We start from the raw sequence: 17,926 nt of genomic DNA, 5'->3' as shown, positions 1-17,926 counted from the left end.
TCACACGCCTTGCCTTGATTCTGATTTTATGCCCTTGTTTTCAAGAGATTTTTGTTGATAAGTTGTGTTGCTTAGAAACTCTGTCTCAAAATTGAACTATTAGCTAAACCCATCACTAGTGATGTTACGAGATGTGCCGAGGCTTCAAAGTGTGTGTTGAGTAATGAAGGTGGCATTTCCGCGAAGCGCGTATCGAGGCTTGCTTCATTTAGGGGAGGAGCCAAAAATTATGCCGTCCGAAGCCTTGCTGCCTGGCTACACCACATGATTGCTTCGTGAATTGGTTCAGATTTTGCTGCGAGGTTCTACAGCTATATAGACCCCTCCAGGCTCCATTCAAAATGTAGGTTTTTGAAGGAGAGTTGCGAGTTGAGAGTTTGGATACTAGAGTTTGAATACTTTAGGAGAGTGAGGAGAGTAGGATAGGTGATAGGATGGAGCGAGCGAGGCTGAGGATTTCCCCTGTGGGAACACTTCGATCTGATATCTCCTAACAAGGTAAGCTAAATCTAACATTACAGGCGCATTAGGTTTGCTTATCAAGAACTATTTTTCACGGTGTCTTATTTTATTTGAAGGTGAGGTATGAATAAGGAGGAAACTAGAGCTTCATCTAGCCAAGGTAAGTCATAACAATATAATAACACACTATCACAATTTTTTTCCATGTTTACTTTTGTTTATTGTGCAGATGTTGCCGGGTGCAACTAAACCCACATGTTCTTGTACACTGTAATGTTACATTTGTATGTGTTCTTTGTTTATCGTGTTCTCTTTCTCCATGTAATCTTTTTGTAAAACACAGAAATGCACACAGACACTTTTTGGTCACAGGGTGGCAGCATTGAGCCCAGTTAGGGTTTTACCGCAAAGTGCATTCTGGGTTGCGTTTTTTTCCGTCTGTGAATGCGTGCCTGAGAGCTTCAAAGTGGGTAACGGACACTGTTGCTTGAATCGAACGGTAAAAAAAGTACACATGGTGGAGCATATTGTACACTGGAACTTAACAGCCTGTGAAGCGACCAAACATGGTAATTGATGGAAATATGTTTCAGGATGTGAACACGCTACAGTATGCGTCAACCACGGTTAGCAGTTAACTTCGGTGCTGAGTGAGGAAAACTCAAATGCGTGAAACACCGAGTGGTGAAGTGTAAGTGTCTGTTTTGGTGTAGTGTACATGCCAAATTGTGTTTGTTAAAAGGTTATATTACTGACCTTGTATTTTGTTGTTCTGTGTGATTAGTATTTTGGAACATGTTTGTGTTTTATTTGTTATTTCTTTTCAAATATAAAACCTGTGAATAGCCTTCCGATTTTTGTGTTATTGATTTGGACGACTGTCCCACTGCAAAATAAACACAAGTAACACTGTATTTATTCTCTTTTAACCAGCCACCAGAAAACAGGAGCTGGATGAAGCCCTTGTCTCCATGATAGTGAAGGATACACAGCCCTTCAGTGTTGTGGAAGATGTTGGATTCAGGGCATTTGTGTCCAAACTGGATCCCAATTATTTGCCTTGTGAAAGGGTCTTCTCCATGGCCGGAGAGGTTGTGTCAAAAAAAAGAAATTGTTTAAAATAATAACTGTTGAGACTATTGTTTCTGAATAAAAATTAATGAAATTTCCCCTGTCAATACATCATTTTCCAAGTTACACAAGCATAATATGTGCCCTTTTCCTAGTTTCACAAGCACTTCCACTGTCCTGCCTGATTACACCATGCTATTTTCAGGAAAACATTGCACAACCTGCCATATTTTATGACACAAAGCTTTGAGGAATGAACCCTTTCTCCAACCAATTGGCTCAAGTGGCTCAATGCCTCATGAGGCTTCATCTCACCATCACAGCCAGTACTCTCGATGGAAACAAACTTTTCAGGTTCAGCAATTCCTGGGGTTTGCCAACTTTTACAGACGATTTATCAGAGGCTTCAGCACAATTGCTGCTCCACTCCATGCCCTTACCTCCACACAGGTGCAATTCCACTGTACCCCAGAAGCCGAGACAGCATTTCAGACTCTTAAACGCCGCTTCACTTCAGCCCCCTTCCTCACCTTGCCAGACCCCCAGTGGCAGTTTGTCGTCGAGGTAGACGCCTCCAATGAAGGGATTGGGGCGTTCTTTCTCAAAGATCCGAGCAAGATGGGGAAAATGCACCCCTGCGCTTTCCTGTCACGGCGGCTGTCCAAGGAAGAGTGGAACTACGATGTTAACTGTGAACTGCTGGCAGTGAAGGTGGAGGAGTGGCAACACTGACTAGAGAGGGTGGAGCATCCATTTGGACCGATCACAAAAATCTTGAGTATATCAGAAAAACTAAAAGACTGAATTCACGCCAGGCCAGGTGGGCACTGTTCTTTAACCAGTTGTCCTTCTCCCTTTCTTACAAGCTAGACGCTCTGTCTCGACTCTACGACCCCGAGCCTGTTGCCAAAGAACCAGAATCCATCCTCCCACTGACCTGTGTGGTTGGAGTGGTGACATGGCAAATAGAGAATGAGGTAAAGCAGGCTAATGGTGAGGCTCCGCCACCTAGTGGGTGTCCTGTGAATCAGTTGTTCGTACCGGTTGACCTGCACCCACAGGTGATTCACTGGGCACACAAAACAATTCTTTCCTGCCATCCAGGAGTGCGAAGAACAATGTTTGCGATCTCCCAGAGATTCTGCGAACGCCTGAATCAGCAACTGGAAACCGGTCTCCGGTGCCTGGTGTCCCAAAAACCCTTCCTCATGGAGTAAACACCTGGTCTGGGTCCAATACGCCCACAATTCTTTGCCAACCTCAGCCAAAGGTTTTTCATCTTTAAGTGTGTCTTTGGTTACCAGCCCCCTGTGTTTGCAGACAATGAGCAGGAAGTATCTGTGCCTTGTGGGTGGAGTAGGCGGAGTGGCTCAGTGGTTAAGACCGGTACCTTGTGTGTGAAAGACATGATGGTCGCAATAGTTGTAAGTTAGACTCCACCCCTGGCCGATTGTATTCAATTCCACTCGCTTTGGATAAAAGCATCTGCTAAGGCTCCAGTGGCGCAATCGGTCAGCGCGCGGTACTTATACGACAGTAACCTGCAGAGTGATGCCGAGGTTGTGAGTTCGAACCTCACCTGGAGCAAGAATTGCTTTAGTTTGTTCAATTGTTAGGTCAGCTTCCGACGTGAGTGGTATCCTTTCTAGCAGCTCCGGGTGTTTACACTTTTTAAATTTCCTTATTCTACCTTGAAGGCAATTATTTCACGCCGAGAATCGTGTATTCAAGCAACTTTTTGCATGCTCTGAGAGCAAAGTCCCGCATCGGTGTGCCTCCGTGTTTACCTGTGGACGTGAGGAAGCCGTACCGAGGCGGCTAGCTAAGAAGTGGAGATTCACGCCTCCAGTACCTTCTATGATCATGGGGAATGTGAACTCACTACCAAATAAGATCGACAAACTGGCTGCACTGACAAAGAACCTCAAGATCTACAAGGAGAGCAGGTCTAACTACAATCCTCCACAGGCTGATGTGGAGGCTGTGTGTGACGTCGTCCACAGCGCTGTGGCTAAACTACAAACATAGCATCCAGAGGCTCTTGTGTTAATCTCTGGGGACTTTAAACATGTTACTCTGGACAAAATACTGACTGCTTTCTACCAGTACGTGGGCTGTAACACCAGGGGGAATAGGACTTTAGAGAGTGGCTCAGTGGTTAAGACCGGTACCTTGTGTGCGAAAGACATCATAGTCGCAATGGTCGCAAGTTCGATTCCACCCCTGGCTGATTGTACTCAATTCAATTGTAAGTCGCTTTGGATAAAAGTGTCTGCTAAATGACATGTAATGTAATGTACAGTATGCAAACATGAAGGATGCATACAAAGCCACCCCCCTGCCTGCACTGGGGAAAGCTGACCTCAATCTGGTCCTGTTAAAACCTCACTATAGCCAAAGAGTGAGGAGGCTGCAAACAGTTACGCGCTCATTCAGGAAGTCGTCTCCTGAGGCTGAACTGGCCATACAGGACTGCTTTGAGACCACAGACTGGGATACTTTGCATGGATCCCACAATGAGAACATTGAGGCGGTGGTTGACTGAACTGAGTATATCAACTTCTGTATGGATGTTGTTGTTCCAGTAAGAACTGTACAGTGCTTTGCCAACAACAAGCCCTGGATTACAAGCAACATCAAGGGTCTTCTGAACCAGAAAAAGATGGCCTTCAGGGATGGTGATACCCAGGAGCTCAAGCGGATACAGAAGGAACTCAGAGTACAGCTCAGATAGGTGAAGGAGCAGTACAGGAGAAAGATAGAACAAAAGATGCAGGAAAACAACATGAGGGAGGTGAGGGAGGTGAGGGAGGTGTGGGAGGGCGTGAAGACAATCACTGGCTGCAGCTCCAAGAGAAAACCCCCCATGGAGAGCGATGTGGGAAGGGCAAACCAGTTAAACCAGTTCTTTAACAGGTTTGGTCACCCCATTCACACATCTGAATGCAACTGCCCTCACCCCTCACCTCACCCCCCAGCTCACACAAGCCTCCACAAACACAGATGAGGACAACTCCCTACATCCCCCACCACAGCACCTACGATCACAGCAGCTCAGGTTTATGGAGACCTAAGGAGGCTGCGCCCTAACAAAGCTGCAGGTCCAGATGAAGCGTCGCCTCGACTACTGAAGGCCTGCGCGTGGGAACTGGGTCACCCCTTCAGCACATCTTCAACCTGAGTTTGGGACTGGGGAAGGTTCCCCAGCAGTGGAAGACATCGTGCATCATTCCAGTCCCAAAGAAACCCCATCCTGGAGAGATTTCAGACCTGTGCCCCTGACGTCGCACGTGACGAAGACCATGGAACGACTGATGCTTCATCACCTCAGGCCACAGACCTGCCCCGCCCTCGACCCCCTACAGTTTGCTTACCGGGAAAAGGTGGGAGTGGAAGATGCCATCGTCTTCCTGCTACACCGATCTCTCTCTCACCTGGACAGAGGCAGCGGTGCTGTGAGAATTACATTTTTGGACTTCTCCAGCGCCTTCAACACCATCCAGCCTCTGCTCCTGAAGGACAAGCTGTCTGGGATGGGAGTGTTCACACCTAGTTGCCTTGATAATTGACTACCTGACCGGCCGACCTCTGTATGTGAGACTGGGGGACTGCAGGTCTGACACGGTGGTCAGCAACATGGGAGCGCCACAGGGGACTGTGCTCTCTCCTGTCTTGTTTAACCTGTACACGTCCGACTTTCAGCACAACTCAGAGCCCTGCCATGTGCAGAGATTTGCGGACGACACTGCCAATGTTGGCTGTATCAGGAGCAGAAAGTAGGATGAGTACAGGGAGCTTATCCAGGACTTTGTCAAATGGTGTGACAGCAATCATCTGCTCCTAAACACCGCCAAGACCAGGGAGATGGTTGTGGATTTCCAGATATCCAGTGTGCACCCAGAACTAGTTCTCATCAAAGGGGACTGTGTGGAGGTGGTGCACACCTACAAATACCTGGGAGTACAACTGAATGACAGGCAGGACTGGACCACCAACACAGATGCTCTGTGCAGGAAAGGACAGAGTCGTTTGTACTTCTTTAGAAGGCTCGCATCCTTCAACGTCTGCAGGAAGCTGCTACAGACCTTCTACCAGTCTGTGGTAGCGAGTGCCCTCCTATACTCTGTGGTTGTGATGGGGGGCAGCCTAAAGAAGAAGGACGTTTCACGCCTGGAAAAACTAATAAGGAAGGCAGGCTCTGTTGTAGGCACAGAACTGGACAGTCTGACATCCATAGCTGAGCGACGCACACTCAACAGGCTCCTGTCCATCATAGACAATCCACACCATCGACTACACAGCACCATACACAGACAGAGGAGCAGCTTCAGTCAATGTCCTGCTCCACAGAAATACTGAGGAGATCATTCCTCCCCATGCCATCAGACTCTTCAACCTGCATCATACATGACACATACACACAAGCACACATGTACATGTTCATCTCATTCTTTTCAACGTCTTTATATTTTTTATATATATTTTCTTTAATATATTTTTATTTTTTTTATTTTTTATACATATGTTTCAGTTTATATTTAGACTGTACTTTGACTTGCATGCCTCTTATGATTCTATTTTGTAACATATTCTTGGAGCTGCTGAACTGTGAATTTCTCTGTGAGATGAATAAAGTATCTATCTATCTATCTATCTATCTATCTATCTATCTAACTAAATGACATGTAATGCCATGATTCGCCGCTTTTGGGCAGCCACCCAGCAGGTGCTAATCTAACAAGGGGACCGGGTCAAGCAGGCAGTGGACTGGAAAAGGCAGTCTACACCCGTTTACAGGCCAGGACAAAAGGTTTGGCTTTCCACAAAAGACCTGCGCCTCAGAGTTCCATCCAAAAAACATATCTGGATCCATGCCAAAATCAAATAATTTCCTCCATATTTGCCCTTGATATTTTAAATTATGCTGTTCGCAAACAGACAGACAAGTGCGGCAAAAAACATGAACTCCTTAGTGGCGATAATCATTTTAATTTTTATTATGAATTATTAAATACCCCTCAAGATAATTCACTGGTCTCAGACCTAGAAGCAGGTTTTATGTTTCTCCTTGTGTTCTGCCTTGATTACCTGTCTGTTTTTCATTGATACATCAAAGGCAGAATCAAATTTAATACTTAATAGGGGTGGGAATAGCCAGAGACACCACAATACAATATTATCATAATGGAAGTCAAAATACGATACAATAGACAAATGTGTGAAATCATATATTGTGATATACTCACACAGTAGCTTGAGTGTGAGTGAAACATCAATTGTTTTTTATCAGTTAAACATCAGTTAAAAATAATAGATGCTAAAAATGTTGCTACAATACTTTCACTTTACCGACGCCCCATATGAAAAACAAGTCGTCATAGACAACTGGACGTTTTAACAAATTCACTTTCAATAGTATATCATCTAACTGACAGACCTTTGCCTCACAACCTTCTTCCTGTGATTCCAGAACCTGCCCTGCACCCAGAATAAATCAAACTGTTGAAGGGTCAGTAAAGTCTTCACACAGAACACACTGTGCACTTACATTCTGAAGTGTTCTCCCTCGGCAGACATGAGATGTCAAAGATAGAGATGCAGACACAAGAAACATGTATTGATTTATGATGTACACTCACCTGTTTTTAGACCAGAATCCAAGTCTTCAGTTGCCTGGTAGGAGACAAGTTTATCCCAGCTGTGTTCATCTCTTTAATAGTTATTACATTAAATTAATTATTTAAAACACTTAATATCATGCTGAATCCACTGAGTGAATCTATATATTGTAAGATACAGCACATCAGTGAGGTAATATGTCTGGACTTGTTTTATTTTAATCAGACTTTTACTTTTTTTGATCTTAAGAAAAGTTTTCTTCGAAGCTTTTGGTTTTTTCAATTACTTTGATCACGAAAAAATGTACAATTGCGTGTTACTTCCATCCAATTTAGCCTAAAATTCTAATGAAATAAAAGCAGACCAAGATAACCAACTGCAGATCTTACTGTCTCTATGTAGTCTCTATAACCCTGTTGCACCTTTTCATTTCAGTTGTTTTCATAGACGCAGTGGCTGAATGCTAAGGCAGTTATTTTATAATTTATTTTCTGCTAAATGAAAATAATCTCACCTGCATTTTACACAGTGGACCTTTAATAAAACCTGCCCCTGACCCAATGTCACATGGGGACTGGCTTCCGCTCTCTTACTCCCCTCACAGGATAAATGGGATGGATGGATGGCATTCCTAAATGCTCCCCTGCTGAAGCCTATCATAATCAGGCCACACTGTATCACAGTCGACCCACCACTGTGCACTGGAATCATCTGGATAATAGTGTAATCAAGATGCAATGAGAAAAACACTTCACACCTGATGCAATCTATTCCAAGCATGTTTCTTCGCCTGTCCTCTCTGCTTTGTATTTCAGATGCCTCACACCGTTGCACACAGGGAACTGCTCGGAAACTGCAATCACAATCATCTCTTGTCAGAGCCAGGCTCGGATTGACTCTCCAGCTGTTTCGCGAGCTACACCTCTTACAAAGATCACTGACACAGGGACATTCAAAATGTAGTAGAGGAAATGTATTTTTATAACAGGTCAATGTTCAATTGTTGTTCAATTTCCAATTACAATGACCCATGAGAAATCCAAGCATACATGTATACATATAGTATGTTGCCCACAGCAAAAAGAACCAGAACCTAAGTGAAGAAATCCTGCAAGTTGTCAAATACTGTTAAGCACTTGTTAATTGTTTTTGCTTTGCTTTGCACCCATAAGAAAATGTATAATACTAACTGACATTGTAACAGTTGCTTTGTCGATCAGACAAGCTGTTGGCAGAAGTGTTTCAGGGAGGATTTTGGCTTTTTCCACCCTGAAACCTTTTAAGGTCCTGCGGTAAGTCCATTTTTATTTATGTCCCTCGCTCGGCCGCGGAGCACGTCGTATTAGCAGAATCCTCAGCCTCCACACCTGGCTCCAGTCCACATGCACAGCGCTTAACTTTTATTTTGGGGCTGTTTATCCTTTTTTAAACCCGACAGCATTCACCCAAACTGGATGGGTAACAGCATGCTAACTGCAAACATATTCTCCCACTCGTACGTTTTAGAATTGATTTTAAAATTTTACTGATCACTTTTAAGGCTTGTCAAGGTCTAGCCCCTGAATACATCACTGACATGCTGACCCCATACGAGCCTGTTCGCGGCCTTAGATCTGCGGGTGGGTCTCTCTTAACTGTTCTGAGGCTGAGGCTAAAAACAAGGGGTGACCATGCTTACTCTGTAAGAGCGCCTCAGCTTTGTAACGGCCTGCCCACGGAGATAAGGCTACACAGGAAATTCTTGAGAGTATTTTTCCCAGAGTAACTATTATTTTCCTCTGAAAGAGTAATAGAAAATCATTTTGGTGCACAATTTTACCAGAAGCCAATAGAGTGGGATTGAAGTAACAGAGTAAATTCTATTGGAGTAAAACAAACCACACCCCCCAATTTGCTGAGTTGAGTTTCGTTTCAGCCGCCATGACACTTGCGCTCAATCACGGTCGTCACGGACTTTAGAGGAGCTGAACATACTACGTTCTTGGAGGTCGAATCAATAGAATGCGAGGTAAGTTCATTATTTTTAGCTTCATTTAATGTGATGGATGAAAATTCAACTCAGTGCATTATCAGGGTTTAATATCATATTGAATGGCATATTAAATGTCATATTGTAGCTTGGGCTAACACCACTTTTATCTATCAACGGATATATGGTTAAATTATAAGACAGTTTAGGTTTCGTGAGCAATTGTGTTAGCAAGAGAGCAGCCGGTGCAACACGTGTTTGACTCGTATTTGACTCTGAACAGAATGCCTAAATTGGCGCTGGCCGACGGCCATCAATTGATACAGTTGACTGTACAACTAGCGTGTCTTACTTTGAACAAATAATAGCCTTTAATAGATGGATGAATCGTGTATTAACGGGAGAGTGACGGTTTTGTGAGCAATTGTGTTAGCAAGAGAGCAGCCAGTGCAACAGTAGCATGTGTGTTTGACTCTGAGCAGAAAGCCTTACCCTGGATTTCCACTGGACGCGGAACGGCCGCGGCGCGGTTCTGCTTTGTCCTCTCCCAAACGTCAATCCCCACCGGGCGCGTTCCGGCAGCGGCGCGGAGCCTTGGGAGCCAGCGGTATTCACGGAAGATCGTGCGATAATCTCGAACGGACGCGAGATCCCGTGATAGACTGTGTGTATAAAGGAAACAACAACAACAACACAGCTTCTTTCATTCTCCGACGTGGACGAACTGTTGATCTGGCCATCTATTTTCGATATTGTGCTTCTACCATGTGGAAGTTTGCTAGTCAGTTTCTCTAGTTGCCTCGTTTTATGTAGTTTCATTATGTCCTGATTGTCTGTGCAGTATTGACAATGTAATAACATAGTTAATAAATTAGTTAATAAACGTATTGTGTTTTATTTTGAAAGGGGGGCGGAAGTGTTTTACTTTGATACTGTCGGACTTCCTGTCTTGTGCGATCTGCTTCGTTGAAATTTACGAGGTTCAGCAGCGGCAACGGAAAAAATAGAACTGATTCCTATCGATAGCGCTGCGGCGCGGCGAGCCGCTTCTGGGCCGCTGCTGATCCACGCCGCAGCGCGGCCGGTGGGAATGCTCACATTGATTAGAATGGAAGCGATTTGCAACGGCTACCGTTCCGCGGCCGTTCCGCGGCCGTTCCGCGTCCAGTGGAAATCCAGGGTGAATTGGCACCGACCAGTGCTTGTCACTTCCGAAGCAGTTTGTGTGGACAACTAAAGTGTTTGACTCGGTTTAGCGGTAAGGCGATGGTCTATCTGCGCGGGTTTCGTGAGCTCCTGTGTTAGTGAGAATGGAGGTGTAACACATGTATTTGACTCTGAACAGAATGCCTTAATTTGCGCGGATTTCTTTTTTGCTGTATCTTAAATGGAAAACCTTGTTTATTTTTTACAGTAATTTTATAACAGTATTATGAATAAAGTAACCTCATTAGAGGCACAACACCACATTGATGTTATCTGTTTTATTATTTGCATATTCTGGCATAGTGGGATTGTGCATCTAAATACGTAGTTGACATTACATTCTCTCAACTTGTCACCGGTGAAATTAGCAAATGGCTGTGTATATGTTTGGTTATATAATTGACATTAACTTTCTTCCCTTGTCATCAAGGATGCAGGCTGTAAGAGTGAAGTACAGAGAACGCCAAAAGTACATTTGTTATGAGGGGCAACTGACTTTCAGATGCTTTTTGGAATGTGGTGTGTTAAACATGTCATTATCCACAGACATGAGATATTATTATCATGAGCTTCATATGTTTGTAGGTTTATTAGAAGGATGATTTCAAATGTACATGGTTGCAATAAAAGTTGTCACAAACAAAACAGCATGACTGATGTTCTTCATACAATGGAGATTATAGATAATGTTTGCTTCTAACTTCTGTCCAGTTGGGTTTTCAAATAGAAAGAAAGCTGGATATGTCATCTAAAACTCACCAACTACATAAAACTTACAGTTCAAGTTAAAAAAATGTATTTAAACTTAATTTAAAAAAAGAAGGGGGAGTCTAGTTGTGATGTAATTCTATAATATTTTTACTGACATGATAATTTAATAAATTTTTATTCAACTATGTGCTAGAGATGGGTACAGGTGCTAATAAGATCAAAGCTTGAATTTGGTGCAGTGCATCAAATGGTGACATTTATGTTTTAAGTACACATTGTCCCTTATTAAATGAATTAATAAATTGATAAGTGGAATTTACCTGTAAGGGTGCACGGAGTCAGTTTTGAGATTACATCAACCATTCAAGAGAATGATTTACTCTTGATCTGTTTGTTCGCTACTAAACTCAGTAAATCCATCAAAAAGGTTTAGCAATCTTGATGTTGTCATTACAGTTGCCAAGAAATTTGACATTCCAACCCTGGACCTCAAAGTTTATGATGACTCCAAAACGGAAATTGATGAGGAAGGGTTTGAGTTTCTTGTAAAGAATCAAGACCTTGGAGTGCTGGATATATGTATGCCTGTAAACCCAAGTCTTGATGGTGAGTTAAGCCTTATATATATACTGTATATTCACACATTTCTGCCTTTCTAAACATTTTCTGAATTAAAGCTGGACATTATATTGTACAATTGGTATCATGTTAGAATTTGAAGTAAATCTAAACGTCATCTTTTCTGTGCTAACCTGTCCCTTCCAATCCCAAACCTGAATTACACGCACTTTGTGTAATTGTTTGTGTTAATGACAGCTGTCAAATCTGAATGTTTGCTAGATTCATGGCGCTCCTCTGCAAGTTGTTCACTTGAAAGCATCAGTGGAGACAAGGAGGGGGACTCTGATAGCACCATCATATTGCAGCCTAGTCCTACTACAAGGCGTGCAAATGAGGATGCTTCTCTAGCTAAAGTAAGCTCGGCAGATTTTCTTCCATATTTTAAGAATGTTTTTAAACAGTTATTTCAAAATTTAAGATTGACAAGTAGTCAAAAAAAATCCTGAAAAAAAAAATTCTACCTGAGCATCATCACACTATTTGTTTCTTGATTACATAAAAATTTAAATAATCTGACTTATTTAGAAAATTGAAAACATTCTGAGTAACAAACCTGGAGGAGAGAGGATCCTTAATGAATATTCCCGGACAAAAAGCCTAACCGATTCCAGACGACGTGATATGGTCAAGATATTGGTTGCACATATGACAAGTGAACATGGGTATGTTATCACACCTAAACATATTTTCTGACTCAGTAGTACAACATCCCTCCTTTTAACATGTGTCAGTTGCATCTTATTCTAAAATTTTATCTCATGAAGTGACGATGTATCTGTGTGTCTGTCTAGGACGAGTCCGTCAAGGCGAGTAAAAGAGGACTATGCAAGGGGCATTACTGCCTTGTTTCCATACTTGGCTGATTCTAGGAGCAAGTTTGGCTATGTAAGTCAATCAAGACTAAGTCTAACCCATTTCTCCTTCATCTCTCTGTTTTCTGAGACTCTGAACATCCGTATTAGGTGGCTTAGTCCAATTTAAGATTTTTTTTTTGAATGCCCACCTTCACTTTCACAAAAAAGCCAAATATTAGTCAACCTCTTTATCTGTGTTATGTTACAAAGGAAAAGTATGAACACATATTTAACCAAAACTGAATGTATTTTTACTTTACCACTCCCATCTTGTGCATTTTTACAATGCACAAGATGGGAGTGGGTATCTGGCATGGAGACTGAAATGTGTCCAAAAGGAAGCATCAGAGGGACAAAAGAGGACCGGCAGACAGTCCCCCACACAAAGAAGTATGTTTATTTTAATTGTACGCTAACTGAAAGTCTAGTTCATGACATGATTGGAGAATGATTATATGAGGGGTTTGTTGGTGCTTAAAAGCACATAAAAAAGCACTTAAATTTGGGTCAGATTTTGTCAGTAATCTGTAAAATGAATACAATGATACAGGTGGTCCAGAAGGTGATCGAGAACCCTTTGTGGAGGAAAACTGGCTAAACACAGACACCCTGTGTTCAGAGGCTACTGCACTGATGAAGCATACAGTAGATGAAGCAGTTGTCAAGGAGAAGATGAAGCAGACCTTCACCTATCGCCAAAAGATGGTTCATGACCCAGTGAAGTCGTCTGACATATTCACAGCGTTTCCAAGATTTCTAGACATTGCAGGATTGGTCCTTCATAACAATAGTATTCGAAATATTCACTGCTCTGTCTTTACTTATTCCATCTTGTCTGCAGATTGAGCAAGATTTCAGTCTGATGTTTGGTGATGCCGTCTCTGCAAGGTTCCTGGAGAAGTGGCCCACAGTCTACAAAAGCAAAGTCATTCAACAAAGCCGTGGCCTCACGCAGCCAGCTGAACTTCAAGACCTGGTACAAAATGCTGAATCGACTGAAGAAGTAGAAAATGATAAGCTGGAAAGTACTATAATAGAAGTGGTGATTGTTTTTGCTAGAGAAATGAAATCACTGTTATTAGTAAAAACACCTTCCTGAATTTTCTTTTTTTCAGGATGGGACAGTGAAATATCAGCTATTCTGGTCCTTGTCCACCTTCTGCCACCATCACCTCATGGTCGCAAGAGACCAGGAAAGCTCTCTGCCAGAGAAGCCAGTGACCATCTTGTGAAGTTCATTAAGGTGAGGTTATAGTTTAATGCAATTTGGAAGATTTGCGCTCATGATAAAATATATTTTCTCAAGCTGTTAGTGAACTGCTACTCATCTTAATAAACTAAATGAGGTTCTCATGTCACAGACCGGGACCAGCATCCAAGGGCATCTAGACAGCATCACAGAAAGCCGTCAACCGTATCTACTGGCTGTGGGAACCCAGAAAAACGTGATTCGCAAGTACTTCATCATCATTGACAAACATGCCATACCATGCAAGTCACCGGACTCTCTCGCCTGTTTTGATGAGCTTTTCAAAGCTCATTTTGTCTTTGGGACGTCATACAACCACGATCTGGCAAATGTGTACAACTTTTTGCAAACCACCATCTATGAAATAAATGTTGCTACCACTAAAGTGAGTCCCAGGGTTGCTGAAGTGAGGGCTCGGATGCTGCACTGAGTTGAGATGAGATGTTGTGTTTTCTCTGCAGATGTCACCAGGTGGATGTTAATTCCCTCATAAAGCACTTTAAGTTGGTTCATGGTCTTTGCTCAGGAAAGACTCTTCGTCTTAAGTGTGGTCAAGCTGGTTGTTTACAGGTTTATGGAACATTCTCTGGTTTTCGAAAGCACCTTAATACAGCACATAATGATCATTGTTTTGATCCTGGTTCTGACCCTGGCGAAGGCCCCTCTACAACTGAAGATGTAATATCAAGTAATTTAGAAGATTTGCCATCAGCAATTCCCCCTTCTTACCCCCTTCTTGTCAGTAAGAATCTTGTAGACAGCTGTGCTACAACAGTAGCTGAACTTAAAGAGGCAGGTGTAGCTGAAACGGTCATTAACTCTTTGGTGACTTCAATGGAAGAGATTGTTGATGATGTCTACAATCAAGCAAAAGAATCTGTGAAGAAGTGTCTGTCATTACAAGAGCCAAACAAAAGTGAAGTTGAGTGTAAAATCGATGAGTGTTTTGAAAAAATGGAAAATCCTTTTTGTGTGTTGAACTCCGAAAGTAAGAGAACTAAGTATTTCACAATGAAGTGGGGAAGTGTGGACCCAGTTGAATATGTTCTTGGTACAAGATTTGATACCCTGCGCAATCGAACTAGTGGAGGCTATGATCAAGTGGTGGATACTAATAAATTTATGTACATTCAAATTTTGAAAACACTACAGTTCATTTACAGTCACCCTAATATAAAGGAGATGGTGCAGGCTGATTCCAGTCCAGGGGAAGATGTTCTCAAGGACTTGTGTGATGGGGAACTTTTCAAAAGTCATCCTCTGTTTTCAAAACACAAAAATGCCATTCAGATTCAGATTTTCTATGATGATTTTGAAACTTCAAATCCTTTAGGATCCAAACGGGGAATATATAAAGTAGGTGCAATCTATTTCACCTTGCGGAATTTTTCTCCAAAATACAATTCAAGTTTAAGCAATATTCATTTGGTTGCTTTATTTCATGCCCAAGATATCAAAACATATGGCTTTTCTAAAATACTAGATCCGATTGTGCAGGATCTTAAAATACTGGAGAGGGATGGCATTAAGCTTCCCCTTTATGATCAGCCAGTATAGGGAACTATTGTTCAAGTTACAGGTGACAACCTTGGTCTTCACTGTTTGTTTGGTTTTGTTGAGTCATTCAGTGCCAGATATTGTTGCCGCTTTTGTCTTGCTGAGAAAGAGGACTTTCAAACAGAATTTGATGAAGATTCACCTAAGATAGTTTTGCGAACTCGAGCACTTCATGAGGAACACTGCCAACAAATGGAAACAAATCCCAGGCTTCCCTATGTGATGGGTGTTAAACGGTCTTGCATTCTGAATTCCTTGCAGTATTTCAATACTTGTGATAATTTGTTGATATATATAATATCTGTTGATATTATGCACAATATCTTGGAAGGGGTGGCACAATATGAAATGAAGCTGCTTTTACATCACTTGATAGACAACTACACAACACTGGAGGAAATACACACAAGAATAAAGAATTTTAGCCAACAAACCACCTGAAGTGAAGTTGGAACAGGACCGAAATGACTTGGGGTTGAATGCCATTCAATCCTGGAGTTTACTGCAATCTACCACTCATTTTTGGAGATTTAATCTGTCCAACTGACCAGCACTGGTATTTGTTTTTGCTTTTACTCCAAATTGTAAACATCGTATTTTCCCCAATTTTATCAAAAGGTATTACAATTTTTTTTTAAACACTTGATCGCAGAACATCACAGGTTATTCAAACATTTGTATCCAAACAAGAGGCTGATACCAAAGCATTATTTAATGGTGCATTACCCTATGTGTATTTTGAAAATCGGACCTCTTTTGCATACCTGGTGTATGCGCTATGAAGCGAAACATAATTTCTTTAAAAAACGAGTTAACAGCTTCAAAAATATAACTAAAACATTGGCAAGGAAACACCAAACACAAATGGCATACAAGTGGCAGACATTTGACCCCAGCAGAGTGAAAACAGGCCCTGGTAAAATGTTGTCTTTACAAGTGATGGAATGGGGCTATGAGATGGCAGGGATCCTTCAGTTACCTGTTGACACCAAGGTATTAAATGTGAGATGGGCCAAACACAATGGAACTGTGTATCGTCCAGGTTTAGTTGTTTGTGTGAGAGTTCATTGTGAGATGCCAGTTTTTCAGCGAATCCACCATGTTGTCAAAGATGAGAAATTGCTTTTGGTAACTATTTCCTTACAAACAATATGTCTCGATGAGCATTTTAATGCTTTTAGTTGTGTGCCCAAAAGTTGGACCTCATGTAGTTGATGTCAAAGAGCTTTTTTGTCATAAAGCACTTGACATACAGACATCATATGGTAGTGATAATTCAAATCTGTTCATTGTTCCATACCATTTTCTGTGAAATGTAAAGGTGCATAATAACAATGAGCTTCCCACTCTTAGCATCACATCAAGGGAATATGGCTGTTGTGTCAATAGGGTCCATAGGCTTTTTTCTGTCTTCTTTTACATGTTTTATGTAGTTTCATTGTATTTTATTTGAATATATGGATTCTATTTGTTGTTGAACAGGCCACAATTTTGATTTCTGATGGTATGACGTGGTGCTTCTCAAACAAATCTGCTGGAATTGACTGGTAACATGGTGGATGTGTTTTTTAAATATCTTGCAATGTTTTTATCTGTTGCATTAGTTAGTGTAATGCAAACATGTTTTGATTTTGTGATTATTAAATGTGCTAAGGTGCTTTGCTTAATTGTTTCTGATTTATTGTGTTCAGAGAAACTTCACAAATGTCACTCCAGACAAGTGATATGCATTTCTGAATGGAGTAACATACAATTTTGTATTGAGAAAAAAACGGTTAGATAATATTAAACTATATAGTGTTGAATATAATCATATTTGAGTGAAATAGAATTCTATTTTGTGTGACATTATTCTAATAAGCGTATCATACTATTGTATATGGAGCAGAATACAATCTGGTAAAGAGCAGAATATGAATGGGTATGGAGTAGTAGTGAATTCTAATTCTATTTTGAGTGAAATATTATTCAGTATAGAGTAAAATACATCACCACATTGAGGAAAGTGACTGTAGTGTTATTTTAATTTTACATGGAGTAAATTATCATCATATAGAGTAAACTATGGACACTAAATAGAGTAAAAACTACTCTGTAAAATTCACTCTTTGGGAAGAGTAATTTTTACCCTATTTAGACTGGGATCAAATGTTATCTTTTTTAGAGTAAAATTGTCTTCAATTTGAGTAAAATTTACTCTGACAAATTTCCTGTGTAGTGAACTCAGTGTCAACTTTTAAATCTCTTCTTAAAACTAATTTTTGTAGACTTGCTTTTATGTGATGCCGTCTTTTTATCTGTTAATCCCTTCATCTCATTGCTTTCTTCCTTTTCTGTGTATTTTTATTATGTATGTGAAAGCACTTGTAAATTGCTGTTTTTAGAGGGGCTATACAAATAAAGCTTTACTTACAATTCACAGCATATGACTGATAAAGAGATGGAAAAATGATCCTAGCTAAATTAACAATTACCACTTGTCTAATACCCACTGTTCCATAATGCAACATGCACTGTGCCTTTTTACTACATTGTTCATCACAGCAGATGCAGTTTGGTCCCAGAGTACATTTCTGTCCTGGTGACACATTGTTTCTGATAACAACA

General features: G+C 41.3%; 1 non-coding gene across 1 annotated transcript; it reads left to right on the top strand.

The window, feature by feature from the left end:
* Positions 1-3,026: 3,026 nt before the first annotated feature.
* trnai-uau lies at positions 3,027-3,120 on the top strand. The gene is made up of 2 exons: positions 3,027-3,064; positions 3,085-3,120. It is a non-coding gene; the product is annotated as a tRNA-Ile (tRNA).
* The last annotated feature ends 14,806 nt before the right edge of the window (positions 3,121-17,926 follow it).

The sequence above is a fragment of the Solea senegalensis genome, linkage group LG2 (assembly GCF_019176455.1).
Source record: "Solea senegalensis isolate Sse05_10M linkage group LG2, IFAPA_SoseM_1, whole genome shotgun sequence".
In the NCBI taxonomy this organism is placed as follows: Eukaryota; Metazoa; Chordata; class Actinopteri; order Pleuronectiformes; family Soleidae; genus Solea; species Solea senegalensis.
Note: the sequence above shows the minus strand (reverse complement) of the source record. Positions and strands in the feature narration are given on the sequence as shown.